Source organism: Lissotriton helveticus, chromosome 4_1, assembly GCF_964261635.1.
Source record: "Lissotriton helveticus chromosome 4_1, aLisHel1.1, whole genome shotgun sequence".
NCBI classification, from domain to species: Eukaryota; Metazoa; Chordata; class Amphibia; order Caudata; family Salamandridae; genus Lissotriton; species Lissotriton helveticus.
Window position 1 is genome coordinate 1,372,121,266 of NC_136063.1, and position 22,108 is coordinate 1,372,143,373.

The window sequence follows — 22,108 nt, forward strand, 5'->3', positions numbered from 1 at the left end:
TCTTTCTTAAAGCACACTCTTTTCCCAGCTAAAATCTGATAAACACAGCTGATCCACTGTGAACATCAATGCAATGTACAGGAACCCAGGAAACTCTAAATGCAAGTTACTATTCCATGTTCTCATAGGGTTGTACAATGAAGCAGCATTAGGGTTATATGATTCTAGGAACATTCTAAAACATCTTAGAAACATTCATTTCATACTCCCTTCTATCAACGTGCACAAGTGGTGTTTTATTTACATGCTGTGTGGTTAGTACTCATGTACTAAGCAACAGAATATTACTGCTAAAATAAACACTTTAAAATATACAGTGTCATTCTTAGTGCTATATTTGAATATGATATTCTAATAGCGAAATAGGTTTTCACTAACCACAGTGTGCCGGACACCTTTATAAAACTGATAGTAACTTAGAAAACACCACCCTCCCAGAAAGGCTAAGTGTGTTGTGTGGGGCTGCTTTTCAAATGGTGTTCTTTCCCAATGTAGGTATTTTTTGACATATGGATATGCCCATATTAGGATTTAGGGCCTGGCTACCATCTTGGCGGACAGACTTACTCTGCCACAAACATGACAGATATCTTGTCCGCAAATTACAATTCCATTATATTCTATGGAACTTGTAATACTGCGGACGGAATATCCATCACGTTTGTGACAGAGTATCCTATCCACCAAGATCGTAATCTGGCCCATAGTCACAAAATGCATTTTGTCGTATGTCAGTAGTACTAACATAGTACTACTGACATACTACAGACTACTATTCACAGATCTACGTGTGGAGGTTCTGTCTCTACCTCTCCTATATTTTTTATGCAGAGATCTCCACCCTGTCTACAGTGTCATCACACACATAAATATACATTTTAGTAGTAAATGTGGAAGGGTAGAGAAGAGGGATGGGAAAATGGGGAATACATACTACTAAAGGGATTGGGATTAAGGGAGTCATAAGGAGTGGTTAAGGGAGTAGCAAGGAGGTGTTTAGGGAAGGACGTGCACCCACCTACAGCCAATTACGAGCATTCATATTCACAAACTGAACTTCTAAAGTTAAAACATTTGTAAATTTACTCCAGGCAAGAGGTGGGTAAGTCCAGTACCATCCATGGCCAATCACTGGTACTGCAACACCCGCCCTTACGAAATAATGGAGATAGGTATTTAAAATCAAACTCCAAAGGAAATAATGTTAAATCAAATTAAATTATTCAAACTACTAAAAAATATTTTAAAAAATGTTAAATAAATTATCTAAAAATAAAATCTATTTTATATTATAACATATCTAGCAGCCTTTTTTAAAAGTAACAATTAATGTAACATTACTTTTAATAAAATATAATCACATTGCTTTTAATTCATAAAATAGATCATTTTGAACAAATATTAATACTTAATAAAATATTGTTTTTTATGAAGTCACAGAACTATGCGTGGGATCATGGGACCTTGGTAGGCAGGGACAGAGTCATCCTACCACCTGAGTACCCAAGAGCCCTGGACCTACTATATGTAGTGCCTCACTTGACTTCCTACTCACTCACAGAGGTACAAGTGATTAGACACCCTAGAACACAACACTCCCAACCCGTTCAAGTGTGTTGTTACCTATTCTGTGCAAAGCTATATGATAAAGTATGTGTTCCCAAAGAACAGCTGCATTTGTGGGTTTTGTCTAGGTACTAAAGCCCGACAAGAACAAAATAACAAGGGGCATTGTTGTTTGACCTTGTCTACTGTGTGTAGACTAAATCCTATGAAAGAACAGAATGTGAAAAATCAGCAGGTTCTGTGTGAAAGTACAGTGTGGCACAAAGTAAAATACGTTTGTATAGTAATGTGTGCCAAGCAAAGGGCAGTCTGCAATGTGCTCATGCTAACATAGGGAAAGCGACAATGGGCCTGCATGGGATATATGACACCCTCCCCTTGGTCAGGTTTGGTAGCCCCAATACGACAATACAAATCAGGAGAACCAAAGTGCTCAAAACAGTTGGTAGTTAGTGTATCCCTTACAGACTTTGGTCAAATTGGGAAAAAATGATTTTTGCTTGAGAATGTATCCAATTACAGCATGTTGCTGTGACCCAGGATGTAGGATGCTAAGTGAAAAGACAAGGATTCCAGTAAGAAATCCAAACCCTTCAAATTAGAAATGTCAGCCATCCAGTTGAGCAGGTCAAAGGAACAAATGTGCTCCTTGTATCCAGTTGTCCACAAGACCATGAAAGGACAACCTGTGGTTATTTCGATGAAACTGAGATCCAGAAGACACTGAGAAGTTGCATAGGGATCACCTCCAGCCACTAGCCACAAAGCCGCATACTCAAGGAACACTCCTGGTTATGGACCACTATGGGACCCATCAACAGTTAGAAATCTAGGGCAGCGTGAGATGGTGTAGCCAGGCAGACTTCCAGGGCCCATTGAAAGGGGCACCAGATCCAATGGAACACAAGTTGCACACAAGTGAAGTAGACATAGCAGAATGTTAGACAAAATTTGGCATCCAGAGCATCTAATGGCACCACACCAAAAAATGTGTAGTATTTATTCACGGTACAGCTGCAGCGATGCCTGTCTGGAAAATTAAGACGTGCATTAACCGGAACCCACCGAATACGCTAGAAAAAATAGAATGTATAAAAGCTAAGATTACTCCAAAAATTATTTGAAAAGATGTAATGAGGTCGGAGCCCACATGTTTAAAAAAGTGTGCCAGGCCGTGGTGTCAGACGCATTAAATATTTGTTCTATCAATTTCCTGAAATGTAGGGGGAGATTTGTATTTAACAATGACTGTATTTCACTAGACGTTTTCGCCACCTGCAATTCGAAGTTCTCATGTGCCGAAGTAAGAGCCACTTTTTGTTGAAACAATAACGCTTTGAGTCTGCTTAGCTTATTGAAATCTGTTTTCAAAGCTGGAAGGGAAAGCCACAATGAACTATCTACACTGCCATGTGGGAGGTGGAAAACAAGGCGTTGTTGCAACAAGTAACTAACTGGGAAACCGACACCATGTATGGGATTCCAGTCTGCAACAGTCCTGATTATTAAGGCCGAGATAACTGCCATTCGAAAGAAGTGTGAGCAGGAATTATTGTGGGAATAGGAGTTCCTTTTAAGTACAAGCCAGATTGGGGGCAGAAACATTACATGACCCATTAATTTTTACTTGTTGGCAAACAAGGGAATGACCAGTAGTAGAGTCACACCCCTTCCCTGGAAGGAAAACTTCTCTTTCAGTTTGTTGACAACAATATGTGAAGGGCAGGGAGCATAACTCATGCATGAAGTGGCTCCAAAGGGGTTCATATCTTTCTACTGGGAAATGTTTCATGCAGGCAGTGAATTTAAACATCGAGATGGACAACGAGATAACCCCATGCATTAACCATACCGCAGATGAGTTTCAGCTACAGTGAAGGGAAGTTGTTCAAGTTTATCTATATGTAGCATGGTGTAACTAGCATCTTTCATAGCCATTGATTGTTGTTTACATGGTAAATTAAATGGTAAGAACAATGCAGTTACAATTAAGGTAATGCCATGGAAAGCGCCCATTCTTAAGTGTTTACAGTGTCCACCCAAATTGCATAACTGATCTAAGTTGATTCTGACCATAATACAAGGTAGACACTCCAGTTTGTGCAATATCAATTACAGATGACACAATATTATCTAGAGTATAAATACGAGATGACAATGTATTAATACTATTGTCGACAACAGCAAGTACTTTATATAAATTATCTTGGCCAATTTGCCGTAAACGTACTGCAGCTTTCAGTGTGACAATTTCCAAAGTTCATTATATGTAGCATAAATAAATCATTTTGAATGGGGGGACCTTATACCCAAAAGGAAATCAGATAAGTTTATATCTTCAGATAAGAGAAAGATGATGTTTCATGACAGACAATGTGAAATTGTCAGGTGCTGACTCAACGCGCCGACAATGATTTACAAAGTAAAGGGACTACATCTCCCAGAATTCCTGCTGGGGCATGGGAGGAGCAATGGCTACATCACCCAGCTGGCGGATGCAGGAAGTGCACGTAATTCTGTTTGTTTGGCGAGCGGATGCTCGTCTTCTGATTCTGCCAAGACTGGTTTTCTTCAGTTTCTGATCGTTCCGGGGAGCTCTGTTGGTCGTTCCTGTTAAACCCCGGTGTTCCTTTCTCCGTGCTGATTGAAGCGGTTCTGTTTTGGGGGAACATCAATTATTACTCAGCTCCGCGCTGAAGTGGCGCCGTTCTTTATTTGAAGCTGTCTCTGCCACGCTGAAGGAAGCGCCGGTGGCGGAGACTCGTTCTATTGATGGTGGCTGATTTATGAGCATCACGCTAGTTTAGTGCCTCTCATTTAAAGGGTTCTGTCTCTGGAGTTCTATTCTTACCTGTGGAGTATACAAACCATATCCTAACTTCAGGCCTTGGTAATCTTTATCCAAATGATTGGGGAGGGAGGCATGCTGGGACTGTTAAGGAGAGATGGTTCAAGAGCATGACGGTTGTTTTTTTTCTTTGGGTCTGTAAGGGCCGATAAATGATGATATTCAAATGAGAGGTTGTGTAACTGAATGATTAATGTTTTTTCACCTTCTTGTTGTAGGGATACAACTGAATTCACGGAGAAAAGTATCTCTAGTGGAACCTGTTGATATATTGGAGTACTGATATTTTCCCACCTAGCCCGCAGGAACTAGTCAGACTTAGTGAGAATTATATGAGAGTAGCTTGGATATTGCATTGTATTAACTGTGTACTCTTTTGTTGCAGGTATCCCTCTCCCCGCTGTTCCTTTCCTAATTCCTTCCCTCACCTGATTGCCTTACTACTCTGTGTTCCATTATCCAGAGTTGGGGACATCGGGAGGTGGACCCCTTTGTGCATCATCCGGGATCTAAGGAGAGTACGTGGATCTTACGGAAATGTTCTAACCATTGTTGACATAATTTACCTACGGAATAAGTAGTAACAATGTTGGATTCTGATGTTTGTGGATAACATGGACCAGGTCTATTTAATTTGAACCCAGAAGTAGTGCTCATGAAACGAGAATGACAAACATTTGCGTTAAAAGGCTATAATGACCACCCAGTTGGAGATACCATAGAAGAATTAAATGTACCATTTAGAATCATACTATTTAGTTGGTCTTACATATAATTTGTATAAGACTGCCACTCATCAAAACGGGCCAAAGATGGGATAGTGGGAGTATTCAGTTCTTTAATCTTAGCCAACCCCAGCCTGTTGGACCATATCATTAGGAAAAATAATTTGCGTAGGTATCAGACATGCATGGAATAGTGATTCTGTACCTTGAACTTGCCATGATTTAGTGCCCCATGCTGATTTCAAGTCAATATTGTCCTTCCAGTTATCATATTGTTTCAGGGCTAAGATGTCAATAAAAAGAGGTGCATATTTTAACTTGGTCAGAGTAAGAATATATTTTTTCAAAAGAGTGGGAACCGATTTAAAATATTATAATGCTGGGTCTGAATAGCTATAACCGGTGAAATTAGTGTACTTCCTCTTTTGTATATTGGAACAATCCTGAGATGGATTTCGGCAATGTTTCCATTGGGGATGCTGTCCATTAACTCTATGCAAAAAATGGTGTCTATAATGTTGATAACAGAACAAATCAGCATAGTTAGTAGAGTTTAAATATAAATCCTCAGTGTCGAAGACAGTATAATATTGCAGTTCAGAAAACATAGAATTTAGAGCATCAACACCCCAAACATCTGATTGCAACCCGGGGTCTATCACATCACCCATGGAAACACTAAATACATATGGGGGCAGATTTATGTTAACTGGCGCATCCCCAGGGATGCGCCAGTTAACATGCGCCACAGTGCGCCACTGCTCCGCCACCCATGGTGCGCCGCATTTATGATGTGGCGCACCATGGTGCAAGGCAGTGAAGATGCGTGACGCATCTCTCGGCGCACGGGCGGCGCTTTGCAGGAGTCATGTCGCAAGTGCGACATGATTCCTGCAATGCACAGGGCCCACCTGTTCAATGTATGGTGCGTCACCCTTACGCCTGCTTCAAGCAGGCGTAGGGAATTGACGTAGAAAGTGACTGAGTGAAATCTCATAGATTTCACTCAGCCACTTTTAGGAGGCGTTCCTGCGCAGGAACGCCCCCCCCTGCGCAGGAACGCCTCCTTATGGCGCAGGGGTTTCCAACATGACGCATCTCCTAGATGCGTCACGTTGTAAATAGGGCGCATTGTTTGCGCCGCCGTTGCGTCACATTACGTGACGCAATTGCGGCGCAAGGAGGCGCAAGAGCCTCATAAATCGGCCCCATGGTATGTAGGGTTTCTGTAGGACCAAATACATTCATCGACGGCCCGTGTAGGGCGTTACACTGGGCGGTGACGTGGGGCCGGAGAGGGGCAGGGTGGGGCGGTGTAAAATACGGGAAACGGACGATTACAGGTAAGTAACGTAAAAAATAAATAAAACGCTGAATTGCATTTGGCGTTGCAGCGCGCGCAACAAAATTTGTTTTATTTATTTTTTACGTTACTTACCTGTAATTGAAAGTTTCCCGTATTTTACACCCCCCCATCCTGCCCCTCCCCCACCCTACGTCACCGCCCGGTGTAACGCCCTACACCGGCCATCGCTGAATACATTGAATGTGATTTTATCCCATATAATTCCATCAGTGACTGGGACAGCTGAAATGTTAACAGGAGACTGTTCTCTTTTCATTTTATGGGAGGAAGAATGTGGGGCCAACACCCCATCGACAAGTTCTGCAGCAGAACGTTCTGGGAGGTAGTGGCCATTAATCAAAAGAAAAAAAAACAGCCTCAAATCCAATCCACATGAACAAAAATACCATGAAAAACCAGATGAAGACATAATTCCAAGGTGGAACTAGATAAGTGCGCTTTAACCATGAGATAAAAATGCAAATTCCGCTGGAGGTGGGGATAAAACAGAAGACAATGAAGAACTGGCTGAAGAAATGTTATATTGATCGATATTGTAACTAGAAGAACTCAGTTTGAATAACAGAGGCTGGGATGCTGGACATAGAACTGAGGATTGCACTCCTTAAGGGACCTCAAGGGGTGGATCAGAATAGACAATTTCCATTGTGGAGTGTGAATAAGTTAAAACAGGTACCAGGGCAACTGAAGACTCAACATCCCCCTCTGGCAGCTGGGGAGAATAAGTAGAAACAGAGCTCACAGACTGTAAAGGTATATCTTGTCTTGGGATACCCTGAGGCATACTATTTAGTATCCGCCAAATTGTGCAATTTGACATTCTTAATTGAAACAAAGTTATTTTCCTTGTATCCAGAAAGTGAAGGTAAAATCACAGTTTGGGTACCCTGAAGACCAAGCATGGACCAAATTCTTTCTTGATCACCACCTTTTCATGAACCAGATATGCAACGTAAGGAAGCCAAGCCAGATACAGGAATAAGAACTTCTGCATCAGATGGCTAAGTTGAAGGCAAATGGGTTTTAGCCAGAGCATCACAACAGTTTTGTAGATCGAGTAAGACAGCACAGTGGTTATTTACCTCGGAGGTTAGAGCAGCCTCCACAACATTAAGACCATCAAGGTCTGGAAAAAACGTCTTGATGCCAAAGAGCATTTCGTACGGGTTGCACCCACCCAGAGATCTTCGAGGGGGGTTATTAAGAGTACGTTGAACCCCATTAATATGAGTTAACCGACCACGGCCCATACCTAATACCCTTGCTGTTAATGATTGCATTAAGTCATAGTTCATCCGCTCTACAACAGAATTGCCATTGGGCCAATGTGGAGACTTGAAATGCACCTGCACACCAATTGACATCATTGAGTCATGGTACACCTTAGAGGCGAAAGTCAGACCCTAGTCTGAATGGAAAGTGCCAAAGGCATATGTTCCGACAAAGACATGCAAATCTTTCATAACTGTGTGAGTATCAGCAGTGCGTTTTGGCCATACCCAGAGGAACTGAATGAAAGAATCCACTGCAACCAATATATATTTGAAAGCATTGTCGAATATAAGGGGACTGCTGTGATCAAGATAAATACAGCTAAAAGGTAGATTGGAAATAAAAAGATGTGTCTGAGGTGGTTGTGACACAGTCAAACTTTTAAGTTGTTGGCAAATGTCACAACAAAGGACATATCGGCAAGTCTACTGGTATAAACCGCACCACCAATAACGTTGAGGTGAAATAGAAACAGTGGCAGCCATTCCTGCATGTGCAGAAACAATACCTTCATGTAGAGCCACTATCAAAGATTTCTGCAGTCAAGCTTGGGAATTGGATGATCACCAACCCCAGGAATGGACAGAAAATGAACTTTGTCATTAGTCAACTGGTAAGTATATTTAGAAGGAAATCGCAGAGGAAAATGAGTACCATCACGAGTTGCGGCAAGGGCTGCAAATATTTCATCATCAATTTTAGTCATAGAACGTGTACCCGCTGCTACTTTAACTGTGGCTACTGCAGATTTGGCTGCTTCTTCAGCCTTTGAAGTCCCAACAGTGTGCTCTCCCGCATGGTGATGATCCAATGTTTGTACAACATTTATAAGTGGCAGCCATTCTTTAAGCCCTTCAGCGCTGATGACAAAGCCAGCTCGTCATAGGCGTTACCTGCGCTACGCGGATGACGAGCTGGCTTTGTCACAAACAGCGCGTTTTAAAAATGTCAGCGCACACCGGGAAAACCCGCTAGCTCGGTAGAGGTTAAGAGCAGCCACTCCAAACCAAAGCATTTTATGCTTTATTGTACTACATTTAGAATACCGAAAATCATTTTTCCCCCCAAACAAATTGTCATCGAAAGGCTAAACACAATAGAAAGAATCACATACAAGGGTGGGTAATTCAGGGTCAGCATATTCGAGAGCTGAAAGGAGAGCCCTCAATTCGGCCAACTGGGCTGTTCAGTCCCCAAGGGACTTGGTATGAACTAAGGTAGAGTGAAAAACTCCATCTTTCATTGGACCTACGACAATAGTGCAAGCTGCAGAATATGCCTGTTTAGAACCAATGGCCGGATGTTCAGAACCATCACTATAAATAAGACATTTGTACTGATCAAGGGCAAGAACAGAAGAATGCAGAGGGTGAACATTTTCATACTGAAGACACTCTTGCATTTACAAGGAAGGGTCAAAAACTAAGCTGACATCAATGAATGTTACAGACGTAGACCACTGAATCCGAGGATACAGAGCTCTAGAATTAGGAACACTAGCTTTCGGAACCGCCTCTAAGGCTGGCACTGATGAAACAACGAAAATGCGTTTACCTTGAGCAAGAGGAAGTTCTTTAATGAATGGCCATTTCCACAGCAGTCAGATTTTTTTCAGTAGAAGATAAATCCAGTTCTGCAGGAGTATAGAGAAGTAATTTATAAGCAATTGGGACAGTGTCATTAAATGTTACAAAAGTGAAGCTGATTGCACCAGGAAAAATCTAGATGACCAAATTGGTAGTATTCAATCTAATTTGTAAGTATTGCGTCGCAAGCAAATCCGATTGTAAAGGGCGCAGCACTGCAGTGTGTTTCGAAAGCCAGGATGAAGCAGAAAAGGACGGGTATATCAAAGCATAAAGAGGTGTGATATGCTGAGCATAGTCAGGAATATAAGTTCTGCCAGATTTCAGAAAACCAAGCAGAGACTGGAGTTTCTTAAGGGTAGATGGAGGTTGCAATTGTGCACATTTCCAAAGAATGGGGTTCCAGCCCCCTATCCTTAGTCCTCAATTCATAACCAAGAAAAAGAATGTCCAGAAAGGCAATGTGCGACTTTGCAAAATTGAACTCGTAGCCAAGAGCAGTGAATCTCTTGATAATGCGATCCACTCTTGGGAGATGGAGATTGTAATCATCATCTGTCACGTATATGTCATCGACATAAGAGAAAGCGTCAGGATTAATATCATGCAAAACAAGCAAAATATCTGCTGCAAAGACCCTGGAGGTATTCTTGTGTATCACCTCTGAGAACCAAGCGCGATGATCACGGCCAAATCCCGGCTTTCAAGAGCCAGGTTGTGACTAAAAAATCCCTTAGTAATATCAAGCGGAGTTTTAAACCTTTTACGCACTATATTATTGACTAAAGTTGCTCTCTGCATGTTTGGCAATGCAAAAGTACAAGGAGGACTGTGCAAATGTCTATAATCAAAATCTATGCGATATAAACCAAGAGGTTTAACAAAAAGAAAAAGAGGATTATTCATTGCAGAGACACAGGGTTCAATTACACCCTAATATTCTAATTGAGTTAGAATCTCTTTAACTGATGCTTTAGCATCACTTTTGATTGGATATTGAGACTGCGGCTGAGGAGTGGAACGTATTGGAACAACATGCAAAGGAGAATCCTTATCCCAACCAGCATGGTCGCAGTATAAGGCAGGGGCTTGAACAAATGAGGGAGACCAGTTGACCTCTGCCAACAAAATATATTAAAAGTAGAAGTCAAGTTGTCCCAGAAAATAGCATTAATGGTGTATTTAATGTCACCTTAAATTTAAATTTCTACACAATAAAGTCTACCAGGTGGAGTTGTGGGTGTCCGCAGTTTCAACATTTACAAAGGTGTCAGTTGCTTTCACCTCCAGAAACTGGTGGAGTGTCTGGCGCACTACGGTAACTTCCGCTGCACTGTCGTGGAGATTCACTGCCCAGCTCCTGTGCAGGAGGAGGGTTCTTACCATCTGGGGCATATTTTGCTGTTAAAGCAGCAACTTTCTTCTTCTGGAAAAATTCTCTATATGGAGGTAGTTCCTCTCTTTTAACTTTCACGTCAAAAGAGTGCCGCGGGTCCTGCTTAGGTTGCGCGGACTTGCCCTGTCTATTGATCAGATGATTCCTGAATGAATCAAGGAGAATGAGGATTAGGAACCTGGAACCTCTCAAGAGTTTTCATTTCAGAGCAAATACGTAAATCATATCTACGTTCAGAAGCGTCAGATGGTGGTGACCCACCACGAGACCTAGGCTTCTGTTGTTCCTTAGATTTGTCCCATGTCTTTATAGGAAAGACAGGGCAACCCACCTTCTCAGGTGGGGGCTTACCTTGAGATTAGGTAAATAGTCTGACCCCCCATGTTATTGTGTCCTAAGGATGTATAAACATCGGCAATAATACTTGGCAGCTAGCATTCCCAGCCAACATCCGCTACAGCTGAAAGTCGTTGATGTACTATCAAGGACACTGCTTCACCTTTAACATTAGGAAGAATCTTTGCGGAGACTACAGGAAAACTACCCATCAGCTTCATCCCCAAATCTAGGGCAGAACTTACACCCTGTTCTTTCTGTAGTTGTTTCAGAACATTCAGAAGAACGCTCATCGAGGGTGTGCTATAACAAAGTGTATACACTGTGGCGAACACAGTCGCCCAGGTGTTGCAGTCGGCCAAGGGGGTGAATCAAACCACTAGGCAAGCACATAGTAAAGATCCTATATTGATCTACAGAACCCCTAAGAGGAAAAACTGCATCAAGCTGATCATTTTACGAAGCAATCCAAAAGGGAAAGTCCTCACAATTCTGAGGATGTTTTCCCATTACTGAATTATTAATAATGAGGCTAATAACAAGGCTCCCAATGTGCACAGCCTGCACAAGCAGCACAGCCCCAGGCGGAGCAGAGAGAAAGGCAAAGGCAGCAAATCAGGATTCTTTAAAGAAGCACAACCTGAGAATACAACAAACATACTTCAGCCATTTTGCATTAATATAATCAGAGTATGAAGTAAAACCGGCAAACACAGGCCAAGTGGCCCTGTCAGTACTCAATTGGCCCATTCTAACAGTAACAACAGGATAGGGTAGGGTGCCATTAAACCAAATCTGGTGCTCACAGGCTGTAAGAGGAACTTCAACAACCGCATAAGTGAAATAAGCGGCCAGATCAGCCGTAGCAGTGTAAGCATGAAAAGCATTATCATTTGCATCCACAGAGGGAAACATAACCCAGGAGTAAAATACCTTGAAACGGTCCGCAGGATCTGCCTGGACTACTTAACAACCAGAGACCCCGTATTGGGGACTCCATGCTGCAACAAATGTTGACTAACCGCCACACGGCAATGAGCGCGAATCACAACTGGTTGAACCATTAAGCCAAAGAAAGGGATTTAAATGGTAACACTAAAATGGATCAACAATCTTTTAAAATTCAAGCTTGAAAAACCAACAGCAATAGGTAATCCCTGCAAACTAAGGAGGTAAAGCCCTCCCACCATGGACATCTCCGGAAAACGGTATTGTGGGCAAGCACAAGCACTACTCAGGTATCCCGTAAATAAGTACCAACCCAAATGTTGGTGGCGCCATGTTGCAGGGATTCTGCGGAGTCACACAACTATACTTGGGATCATAGGACCTTAGTATGCAGGGACTGAGTCATCCTACCACCTGAGTACCCATGAGCCTGGGTCCGACAAGCTTTAGTGTCTCATTTTTCCTCCTACTCACTCACAGAGGAACAAGGGATTAGATACCCCAGAACACAACACTCCTGACCCCGTACAAAAACAATTCTGCCTACTTTAGTGCTAGGCAGTAATTTGTGAAGGGAAAAGAACTAGAGTGCACCGTATTTGATAATTTTAGTTTATTCCTGTCCTTTCACATTGGCATTGGGCAGCGCCGCAAGAAGACTTGCAGCGCTGTCCTTCGCCAATTCCTCATAAATAATGCCCTTTGTTTTTAGCTACAACTTTGGCTATACCCCTATGCTCAATGGCCTTTGGTTTGGATATGCTCATATAATGTTATAAGTAAACTCCCATTCTATCCTATGGGACAGATAGACTTTCCATAGTGAAAAATGAAACACACTGTATCACACATACCAGTACATGTCTTACCTATAACATACACAGCACCCTGCCCTCAGGGGTACCTTGGGCCTTTCTTAGGGGTAACTTACATGTAAGAAAAGTGAAGATTAGGGCTTGGCAAGGGGGTGCACTTGCCAGGTCGACATGGCAGTTACAAACTTCACGCAGACACTGCAGTGGCAGGTCTGATAACCCTTTTAAGGGTTGTTTGGGTGAGTGGCACAATCAGTACTGCAGTACCACCAGCACCATTTGATTTACAGTTTCTGGTACCCTCAGTGCACTTTACTAGGGACTTACCAGTAAGTCAAACATACCAATCATGGAAACACCAATCCATAATACAATTTATAATAGGAGTTCTTGCACTTTAATACTGAACAGCAATGAGGAAGTGCGCATAGACACTGAACCAGCAAAAACTAGATCAAAAAGGAAAAAAACAGGAGAAACATGCCAAAATATGGCAGGTATAACAGGGGCATTTATAGTTATCGATATCTGTTGATGACGAGAAGAACCAGTTTCTAGAAAAATTTGTAAGAAGGGGGTCCTTACGCCTAAAAAGGTTTGACAAGGGGGGCTCGACATCAAAAAGTTTGAAGACCACTGCTCTAAGGAATCGCAGTTGCAGGACACAAGCTTTCGCTCTCATACTTGTCCACAAAAACATCAAACAGAGAGACGAGAAAAGTTTAAAATGTTTATTTTAACAATCATGCTCTGGTATGTAGTATAGGTGCCACAATGAGTAATAAAACGCCTAACACAAATACAGTTAGCATAGCAAGTGGTCCATACATCATAAAAGGAGCTGTCATTATATAAGACAGGGTAGCCTAACACCCCTCCCTCCTACAGAAGCAAAATGAATATATATCAGTAGATCTCTTGGTGCCTGCAGCAGACCCCATACCTTAGCATGCACAGATGAAAGTTCTACATCTCAGGTGCTGTCACGATCTCTTTCCTGGTAAATACCTCTCCAAGTCGTGCTGTTACCTATTCTGTGCATTGCTATATAAGTACATGTTCCCAAAGAACTGCTGCATTTGTGTGTTTTGTCTAGTTGCTAAGGCCTGACCAGAACAAAATAGCAAGGGGAGTTGTTGTTTGACCTTGTCTACTGTGTGCATATTAAATCCCAGGAAAAAACAGAACGTGTATAGCAAAGGGAAGTCTGCAACGTGCTCATGCTAACATAGGGAAAATGACAATGGGCCTACACGGGACATATGACAACTTCTATGGTAAACTTTATACTCCAGGAATGCTATGCAATAAATCTAAGTGCCTAGATCATCTGAATTCCCTTCCCATGGCTTCGGTCTCTGATGCTGAAAGAACTTGCATGAATCAGCCAATAGATATAGAAGAAATTGTTAAAGCTATAGGGTAAATTCGGTCGGGTAAGGCTCCCAGCCCTGATGGTTTTCTCATCTCTTTTTATAAAGTGCTTATGCCATCAATCCTCAACCATCTCAAAAATACATTGGACTACTTTGCGCGCTGCGACAAAGTATCGAGAACAGTGACCGGAGCCACAATAGTGGTTTTCCCTCATGAAGGGAAGAATCATTTAGATCCTAAACATTTCCATCCCATTTCCCTTTTAAAAATGGAAGCAGAAATGTTTGCTAAAATACTAGTCAATAGACTAGATAATTGTATACCCAAACGTATCCATAACTCCGAAACTGGCTTTGTCAAGGGTCGTCTTGCCAGAGATAATATTCGTACATTCTGCCATATAATAGAGAAGTCCCGCCTTTCTTCACTACCGACAGCAGAGATCGCACTTGATGCTGAAAAGGCATTCAACAAAGTGTTTTGGGCTTTTCTTTCAGCTATCCTTGAGTCCTATAACCTCAGGCACTCCTTAACTAGCATGATTCTGGCGTTATATGCCAATTCCAAAGCAAATATTAGGATAAATGGTGATATCTCATACTTTGACTTACACCAAGGTACAAGACAGGCTGTCCCCTTCCCCTCTTGCTTTTCTTACCTGTTATTGACCCCTTAAGTAAGCTACTCAATACTGCCCCTGAGATTAAAGACCCTGAATTTTAATCTAAGAGGAATAAAAGCACAGTTTACGCGAATTACATTACTATCTTGTCAGAGGGCACTAAAACCACAATTCCAAGCTTTGCTAACATTATTCATTCATTCTCAGAGGTCTCTGGTACACTTTAAATAGGGACAAAACAGAGGTTTTTCCCTCAACGCTGTTGTGCTTTCCCTCACACCTGTGTGACTCTGGTCTTAAATGGCAGCCCAAAGGTCTTAATTATGTAGGTATCTGTTTCTTTAGTGACTTATCTAAAACTGTACAGTACTATGATTCACAGACTATCTCCAAAGTTAGGGATCTGCTATCCTCCTGCTCCCCTATGTTCATTTCATCATGGGCCAGACTCCAAACTCTTAAGATGATGATCACTCCATTAGTGAATTTTATGTCGTCCATGCTCCCACTAAAACTCTCAACTGCCCTTTTTCACGAAATCAATAAAATAACTTAGAAATTTCTTTGGAGTGATAAGAGAGCAAAAATCTCATACAAAGCACATAGGAAAAGTTTCTCTAACAGGGTTGCAATCTCCTACATTGTAGCCTTTACCACTCAGCTTTCCTGGTGGCGCCAAGAGCTACTTGGCTTCTCCCAGAAGCTCCCAGTTTCCCTCAGATGGCTGGAAATACAACTGAACATATGCTTTCCCTTTAATACATGTACCTTTAGTACAATGCCAAAATTCTCACCTCCCCATTCCCAACAAATATTTACAGACACTGCAAACGGTTTGGAACTACTGTACAGAAGGTTGCGAGAGACTATCCATCACTCCAGATGGGCATCACTATGGCATAACTCTAAAATAAAGACTGAAATTGATGTTCAGGTTGCAAAATCGTGGACCGTCAAGGGCATTGGGCTGATCAAGAATCTATATGGTACCAATGATGACCTCCTTCCTTTTTCGGCCTTAGCCGGTATGTATACCCTCTCTAATATAGATTTTTACAGTTTACTTAAGATTAAGGTGAAACTGTCAAAACTTACTCCTACCAAGTATTCATCCCTACTGTCACGTCCTGCAATTTGGCAACACTCAGGGCATATTGCTTCTAATATCTACAAATTCTGATCGGAACCATATACAATGCAACCATCAATACTATATACTAAATAGGCTAAACATTTCAATGCTGACGTCTTTAACCACATTACTGATGCTCACGTGACTCCTGACCCCTTGGTGCAGGTAGCACATTCCTCTGCAGCTCCGCCCTATCAGCCGGACCGCCCGTGACTGAGCCCTCTCCTAGCAGGGTTCGAGCCGGCACCAGATCCTAATTGCCTTCCTGTTGGTATTTTTTTTCTCTTCTTACTGTACTGCTCTGACTGCTGCTCATTGTTTTGTTTTACTTGCCATTGTTGTTCCTCCTCACTGTGCCCCCGCATCCTTGTGTAATCTTTTCCTGGTGCTGCTGCCCCTGCGGCGCCGCCCCCTGTTCCAACCCATCTCCCGCATCCCCACCTCTGTGCACGCCCCCCTCGCCTACTTAATGGCAACCGCTGTACAGTCGCTCAGCGGAGGCACGCAGCGGGCACGTCCCTGGCATGCTGAAGGCATGACAAAGGCAAGCGCTTCTGCACCCGTCCGCGACCCGACTGCGACCAGCGGCATGAATCCTGGTTCTCCAGAGCCCACAGCTACGACTCAGCCACCCTCCAAGCTCTCAACCCCGGAGGCCATGTCGACTGTGGAAGATCATCGCCAACAACGACCCACGGGCAGTTCTCGTGCAGATCCTGCCAAAGATCTTTCACCATCGACAGGCCCCCACAGCAACTGAGGACCGACAGACACCACGCCCCACTGGAACCCTGACATGCATCCTTCTCAACGTGCGCTCCATGCACCGACAAGCAAACCGAGATGTGGGAATGATTCCCTCTCCCCGATGTCGCATTTTTCACGGAAACCTGGACCAACTCAAGCTTCGGACCCGACATCGCTGCGGCCATCTCAGACGGCTACAAGATCGAGAGAAAAGACTGCCCTCATGCCCAGGAGGAGGACTCACCATCGCACACAAGACCTCCCTCCGGCTTTCCACATCCAGCATGAACGACCCCCACTCTAACACTGAACACCCCCACTTCCAGATCCAGACCAACCCCAGGAGCACGCTACAAAGCACCCTCATATACAGACCACCAGGACCTCGCACCCAGGCCGCAACTACCTTCGACGAGCTTGCCGCACCCCATGCCATCACCTACATGGACAATATGGTACTAAGGAACCTGAATTTCGACCTTGACAACAGCAACGACCCCGATTCCACAACACTCGTCGAGAACCCCGCCAACCTAGGACTGGAGCAGCTCGTCATCAGACCCACCCACAGAGCGGGCCACACCCTCGACCCCACCTTCGCGGGAAGATCCAACATACGCTTCAGCCACACAACCCTGCCCCTCCGAACCGACCACCACTGTGTCCATTTCACCTTCAACACCACCTCCACACCCAAGCCCGCCCGCTACTGCCATGACGGAACTGGGGGAAGGTCACTGAGAAACACCTGCTCTCCACCCTCCTCCAAGGCCCCCCCTGCACCGCTACTACCAAAACCAATGCTGCAGCCAGGAAATTTCGCTGCTGGATCTCTTGCTGTGACGACAAGCTGGCACCTCTCTGCCTCCCCGCCAGACAGCAACGCACTCCGAAGGCCACCTGGTTCACCACTGAACTCCAAGAGACCAGACGCACCTGCAGGTGCCTAGAGAAGACCTGGTGGAACCAGAAGACAATGGAAGCACAGAACAACCACAAGAGCGCCCTGAAGTAATACCACCAGCGCATAAGAGACACCAAGGGTACCTCTTGCGAAGCCACTGACATCCCACCCTCCCAGGAACTCTGCGACAAACTCATCGCCTACTTCCACCTGAAGATCAAGGTCCTCTATGACAAATTCAGCGAGTCTTCGCAAGACAACATCCCTCGTCCCACCCCCTCCGAGAAGCCGACCATCACCTCCTGGGTCCCCGCGTCCGTCGAGCTCCTCACCGCAACCATGAAGAAGACTCACTCAGGAGCCCCTACCGACCCCTGCCCCCTCACATCTTCCACAGGGCAGCTGCTGTCATCGCACCCGACCTAGGACACACAATCAACTCCTCCCTCAAATCCGACATCTGCCCAGACGACTGGAAATGTGCAGAGGTGAAACCCCTCCTCAAGAAATCAACGGCCAACCCCACCGAACTACAGGCACATTTCTCTCCTCCATCGCAGCCAAAGTCACAGAGAGACTCGTGAACACCCAGCTGACCACCTTCATCGAAGAAAACTCCATCCTAGATGCCTCCCAGTCTGGCTTCTGCAGCAATCACAGCACCGAGACCATCCTCCTCACCGCCACAATGACATCCGCAAGCTGCTGGATCAGTGACACACCGCGGCCTTCCTTCCACTCTGAATCCACAGACATCAACTGCAGAGTACCCCAAGGATCATCACTCATACCCACGCGGTCCAACATCTACATGGCCCCCCTCGCCGCCATGGTCAGACAGCATGGGCTCAGCATCGTATACTACGCCGATGACACCCAGCTCATCCTCTCCCTCACGAAGAACCCAGAAGACACCAGACTCTGTTTCCAGGAAGAAATGAGGAACGTGGCAGCATGGTTGAAGGACAGCTGCCTAAAACTCATCTCTGAGAAGATGGAGATCCTCATCCTGGGACCCCGCACCTCCGCCTGGGACAGCATCTAGTGGCCCTCCCCCTCGGGAGCCCACCAGCCCCCTCAGACCACGCCTGCAATCTCAGCAACATCCTGGACTCCTCCCTCTCCATGAACCGCCAGATCAACGCAGTCGCATCCACCAGTTTCAAATGCCTCCTCACCCACCAGAAGACCTTCAAATGGATCCCCCCTAACTGCAGACGGACCGTCACCCACGCACTCATAACCAGCAGACTGGACTACGGCAACGCCCTCTACGCCGGAGTCAACAAATCTCTGCTACACACCCAGAACGCTGCAGCCAGACTCGTCCTAGGGACACCGTGCCATGAACACATGACGCAAAACCTACGAGGCACTTTCAAACTCCTCACCCACGCCTACAAGTCCCTCCACGACATCAGGCCCAAATACCCCACACACCCAAGAGGAACCTTTGCTCCACCGACCTCGCACTGGCTGAGGTCCCCCGCATACGCAGGAACAGAACCGGCAGGGGAGCTTTCTCCTACATCGTGGCAAAGACCTGTAACGATCTCCCAGTCAACATCAGACACTCCCTCACCTTGAACACATTCAGGAAAGACCTCAAGATCTGGATCTTCAATGATCCGGACCCCCCCCATCGCTTTGGGACCCTCACGGGTGAGTAGTGCACTTTACCAACCCCTGATGGATTGATTGATTGAATGGCTAAATATCAGCAAATTTGTTCAAAGTTACAAAATTGTACCCTCGCACATACATTCCACAATGAACCTGCTTCATTGGACCCCAACCAGGGTACATAAACTAAACCTTCGAGAGACCGACAAATTTTGAACCTGCAACCAAGAGGCTGGCTCACACTACCACATGTTCTTTGAATGTCGACTCCTGGAACCGTATTAGCGCCCGATACAGGGAAAGCTATCAGATATCTTTGGTATGCCCATAACTTTATTTTTTTCAAAAACCTTTATTGACTAATTAAGCATGTTCACAATACACAGTAGCGTCAAGTCAGAGCATCTTACACATCAAGCAATCCTAAGAATACAGTAGACATATGAAAAATCTAATCCCACAATTTCATTGCCAGTACAGCACGACATAAGTACCATTAATAACAGAAATCCAGAGGAGGTGATGTTAACCCTAGAGGGGAAGAAACAGGCCTGGCCTGGGAAGAAACATGATCCAGGTGGTAGGCAATTATTGTCCTGCAGCGGCGGCCGCCACAGACGGAGTGCTGGCTGGGAGCGCGGGAGAGGCAGCACTGCTTGAGTGTGACCGTGAATGGAGTTATGCTACTAGGGGGCCCCAGATATCATGTGGGTTGTCCTCGCAGGCATCAGGTCCCTGAACTCAGATAATAGGGACTGACATCTCGAAGCATCTTCAAGCCAGTGGGCAAACTTGGGCGCCTGTCTACGACCCCAAAACATGGACACCCTACGCCTCGCAAGGACGAGCAGCATTGCCGTCAGTCAGGGAGAGGCGTCCGGACAAAACCTCACAAAGCCCAGCAGGCACAGTGGTGGGTCGGGAATGACCCGAGCGGAGGTAATTTCAGAGATGGCGGCACAGACCTCCAACCAGAAATCTGACACAACCAAGCAAGATGAGTGAAGTCCACAGCAGGGGCAGAGCAGCGCATACAATTATCGTTAGGTATGAGTCCCAGTTTATGTAGCTGAATGGGTGTGTGATATAGCCTGTGCAGGTATTTAAAATGTTTAAGACGAAGACGATAATTGGGAGACAATTTCTTGGTCTGGTTACAGCAATAATAAATGTCTACACCCAATTCCGTGCCCCATGCCACTCGTGCGCGCTCAGTGGAGACAGAAGTGGCTGACAGCGTGAGGGCATATAATTTCGTTACCAGCTTACAAGGAGCGGGGCATGTGTAAATAAAGTCAAGAGTAAACATCAAGGGCGGAGGCTTAGGAAATGTTGGAGGCAGCTCCCTACAAATACCCCGAAGCTGATAAAAAAGCAGAGGGTCCATCGGACTAGAAGAAGCGGGTAGGGAATAAAACGTATCCCCGGGATAGAGATCCGACAATGTTGTTAGCTCCAGGCGGGTGACATGTCCGGACATGCCAGTTGCCAGTTGGTTGCAGAGGAGGGAAGGCAGGATGATGCACAATTAGCCAAAAGCGTAGGAGCATCTCAACCGTGTCCACTTCCGCCCATGGGCAGCTAGCCAGTGCAAACAAGGCAGTATTCAGCGGCCAAGAGGTCGCAAGGTCGGCCTCGACTGCGACGTGCGGCTGATAAGGGGCAGGGTAAACCCAAAAGTGATGGTATGCCCATAACTTTACATTTTTCTGTGATAGCTATGCACCCTTGGCCTCAGTGACTACTTTGACCCTTAACACCAATGCTATGGCTCTGCTAGATCTGCTTTTCTCTAACGCAGGGAAAGTTATCCTTTCCGAATGGAAATCAATTAACCATCTCGCTTATCACACCTGGGAGGCATGTCTCTCATAACTCAGAGGGGCACAGACCCTACAGTCTAAACTGCAAGCCCCCCCACCCAATTTCCAGTAAAGTTTGGTGATCTTTAAATATATTCAAAGAAAATAACACAAATGAAGGATAGCTCACCCTCACTTACAACCTGGTGTCTAACTTGTTTCACTTCTGGTTCATGAATTGCTCTCTCACCCCCCCTCCACACCCTCCTCTCCCCACTTCATGTTCCCAGTTCTAAATTAATTGTTCGCCATGAAATCTAGGTGATACATCAAGATGATATGCATAACCTTTAGTATACATTGTATAGTGTTGGAACACTATACAAATCTCTTTTCATTTGTTTTAACTCATATTTGTATGCTGTTAGATACCATATATGGACTGATCCTACAAGTGGTCCTGGATTCCTAGTAGTCTCACAGCTGTCTTTTATATCATTGCACCACTACAGTTTTAGATGTATACCTCATAATACTCTTGAAATTGTATATCATCCATATGAAATTATTGTATTAAAAGTATACCTTGTACTTGTAATGCAATGACACCTGATTGTATCTTTTTCGTATACAATCAAATACTTTGAACACAAAAAAGATAAATATTGTATCATTAAAAAATATTTTTGGGTAAAGTACATAACTTTTTTTAACATTCAGATTAATTTATATATATAGAAGTTATTTTAATTTCACATTTCTTACGGGGTTCCATTTTAAGTCCCTGGCTCTTTTCTTTTCTGCTGGAGGGTGTTGCAGTAACAGTGGTTGGCCACGTGTGGTGCTGGACTTACTGCTACTCCTTTTTGGCTGTACCTTTCTAAATTGTGTTCCACTCTTTAATCCAATATTGCATGTTGGCTTGCATTAAGATCATTTTAAGAAAATTGTGGCAGAATACTGTATTTGGAGCACAATTTCCCAGACGTAGGTGAAACGTGTACTTTAGGAAATGCAAGCTTGGAAGGCCAGTAATATACCAT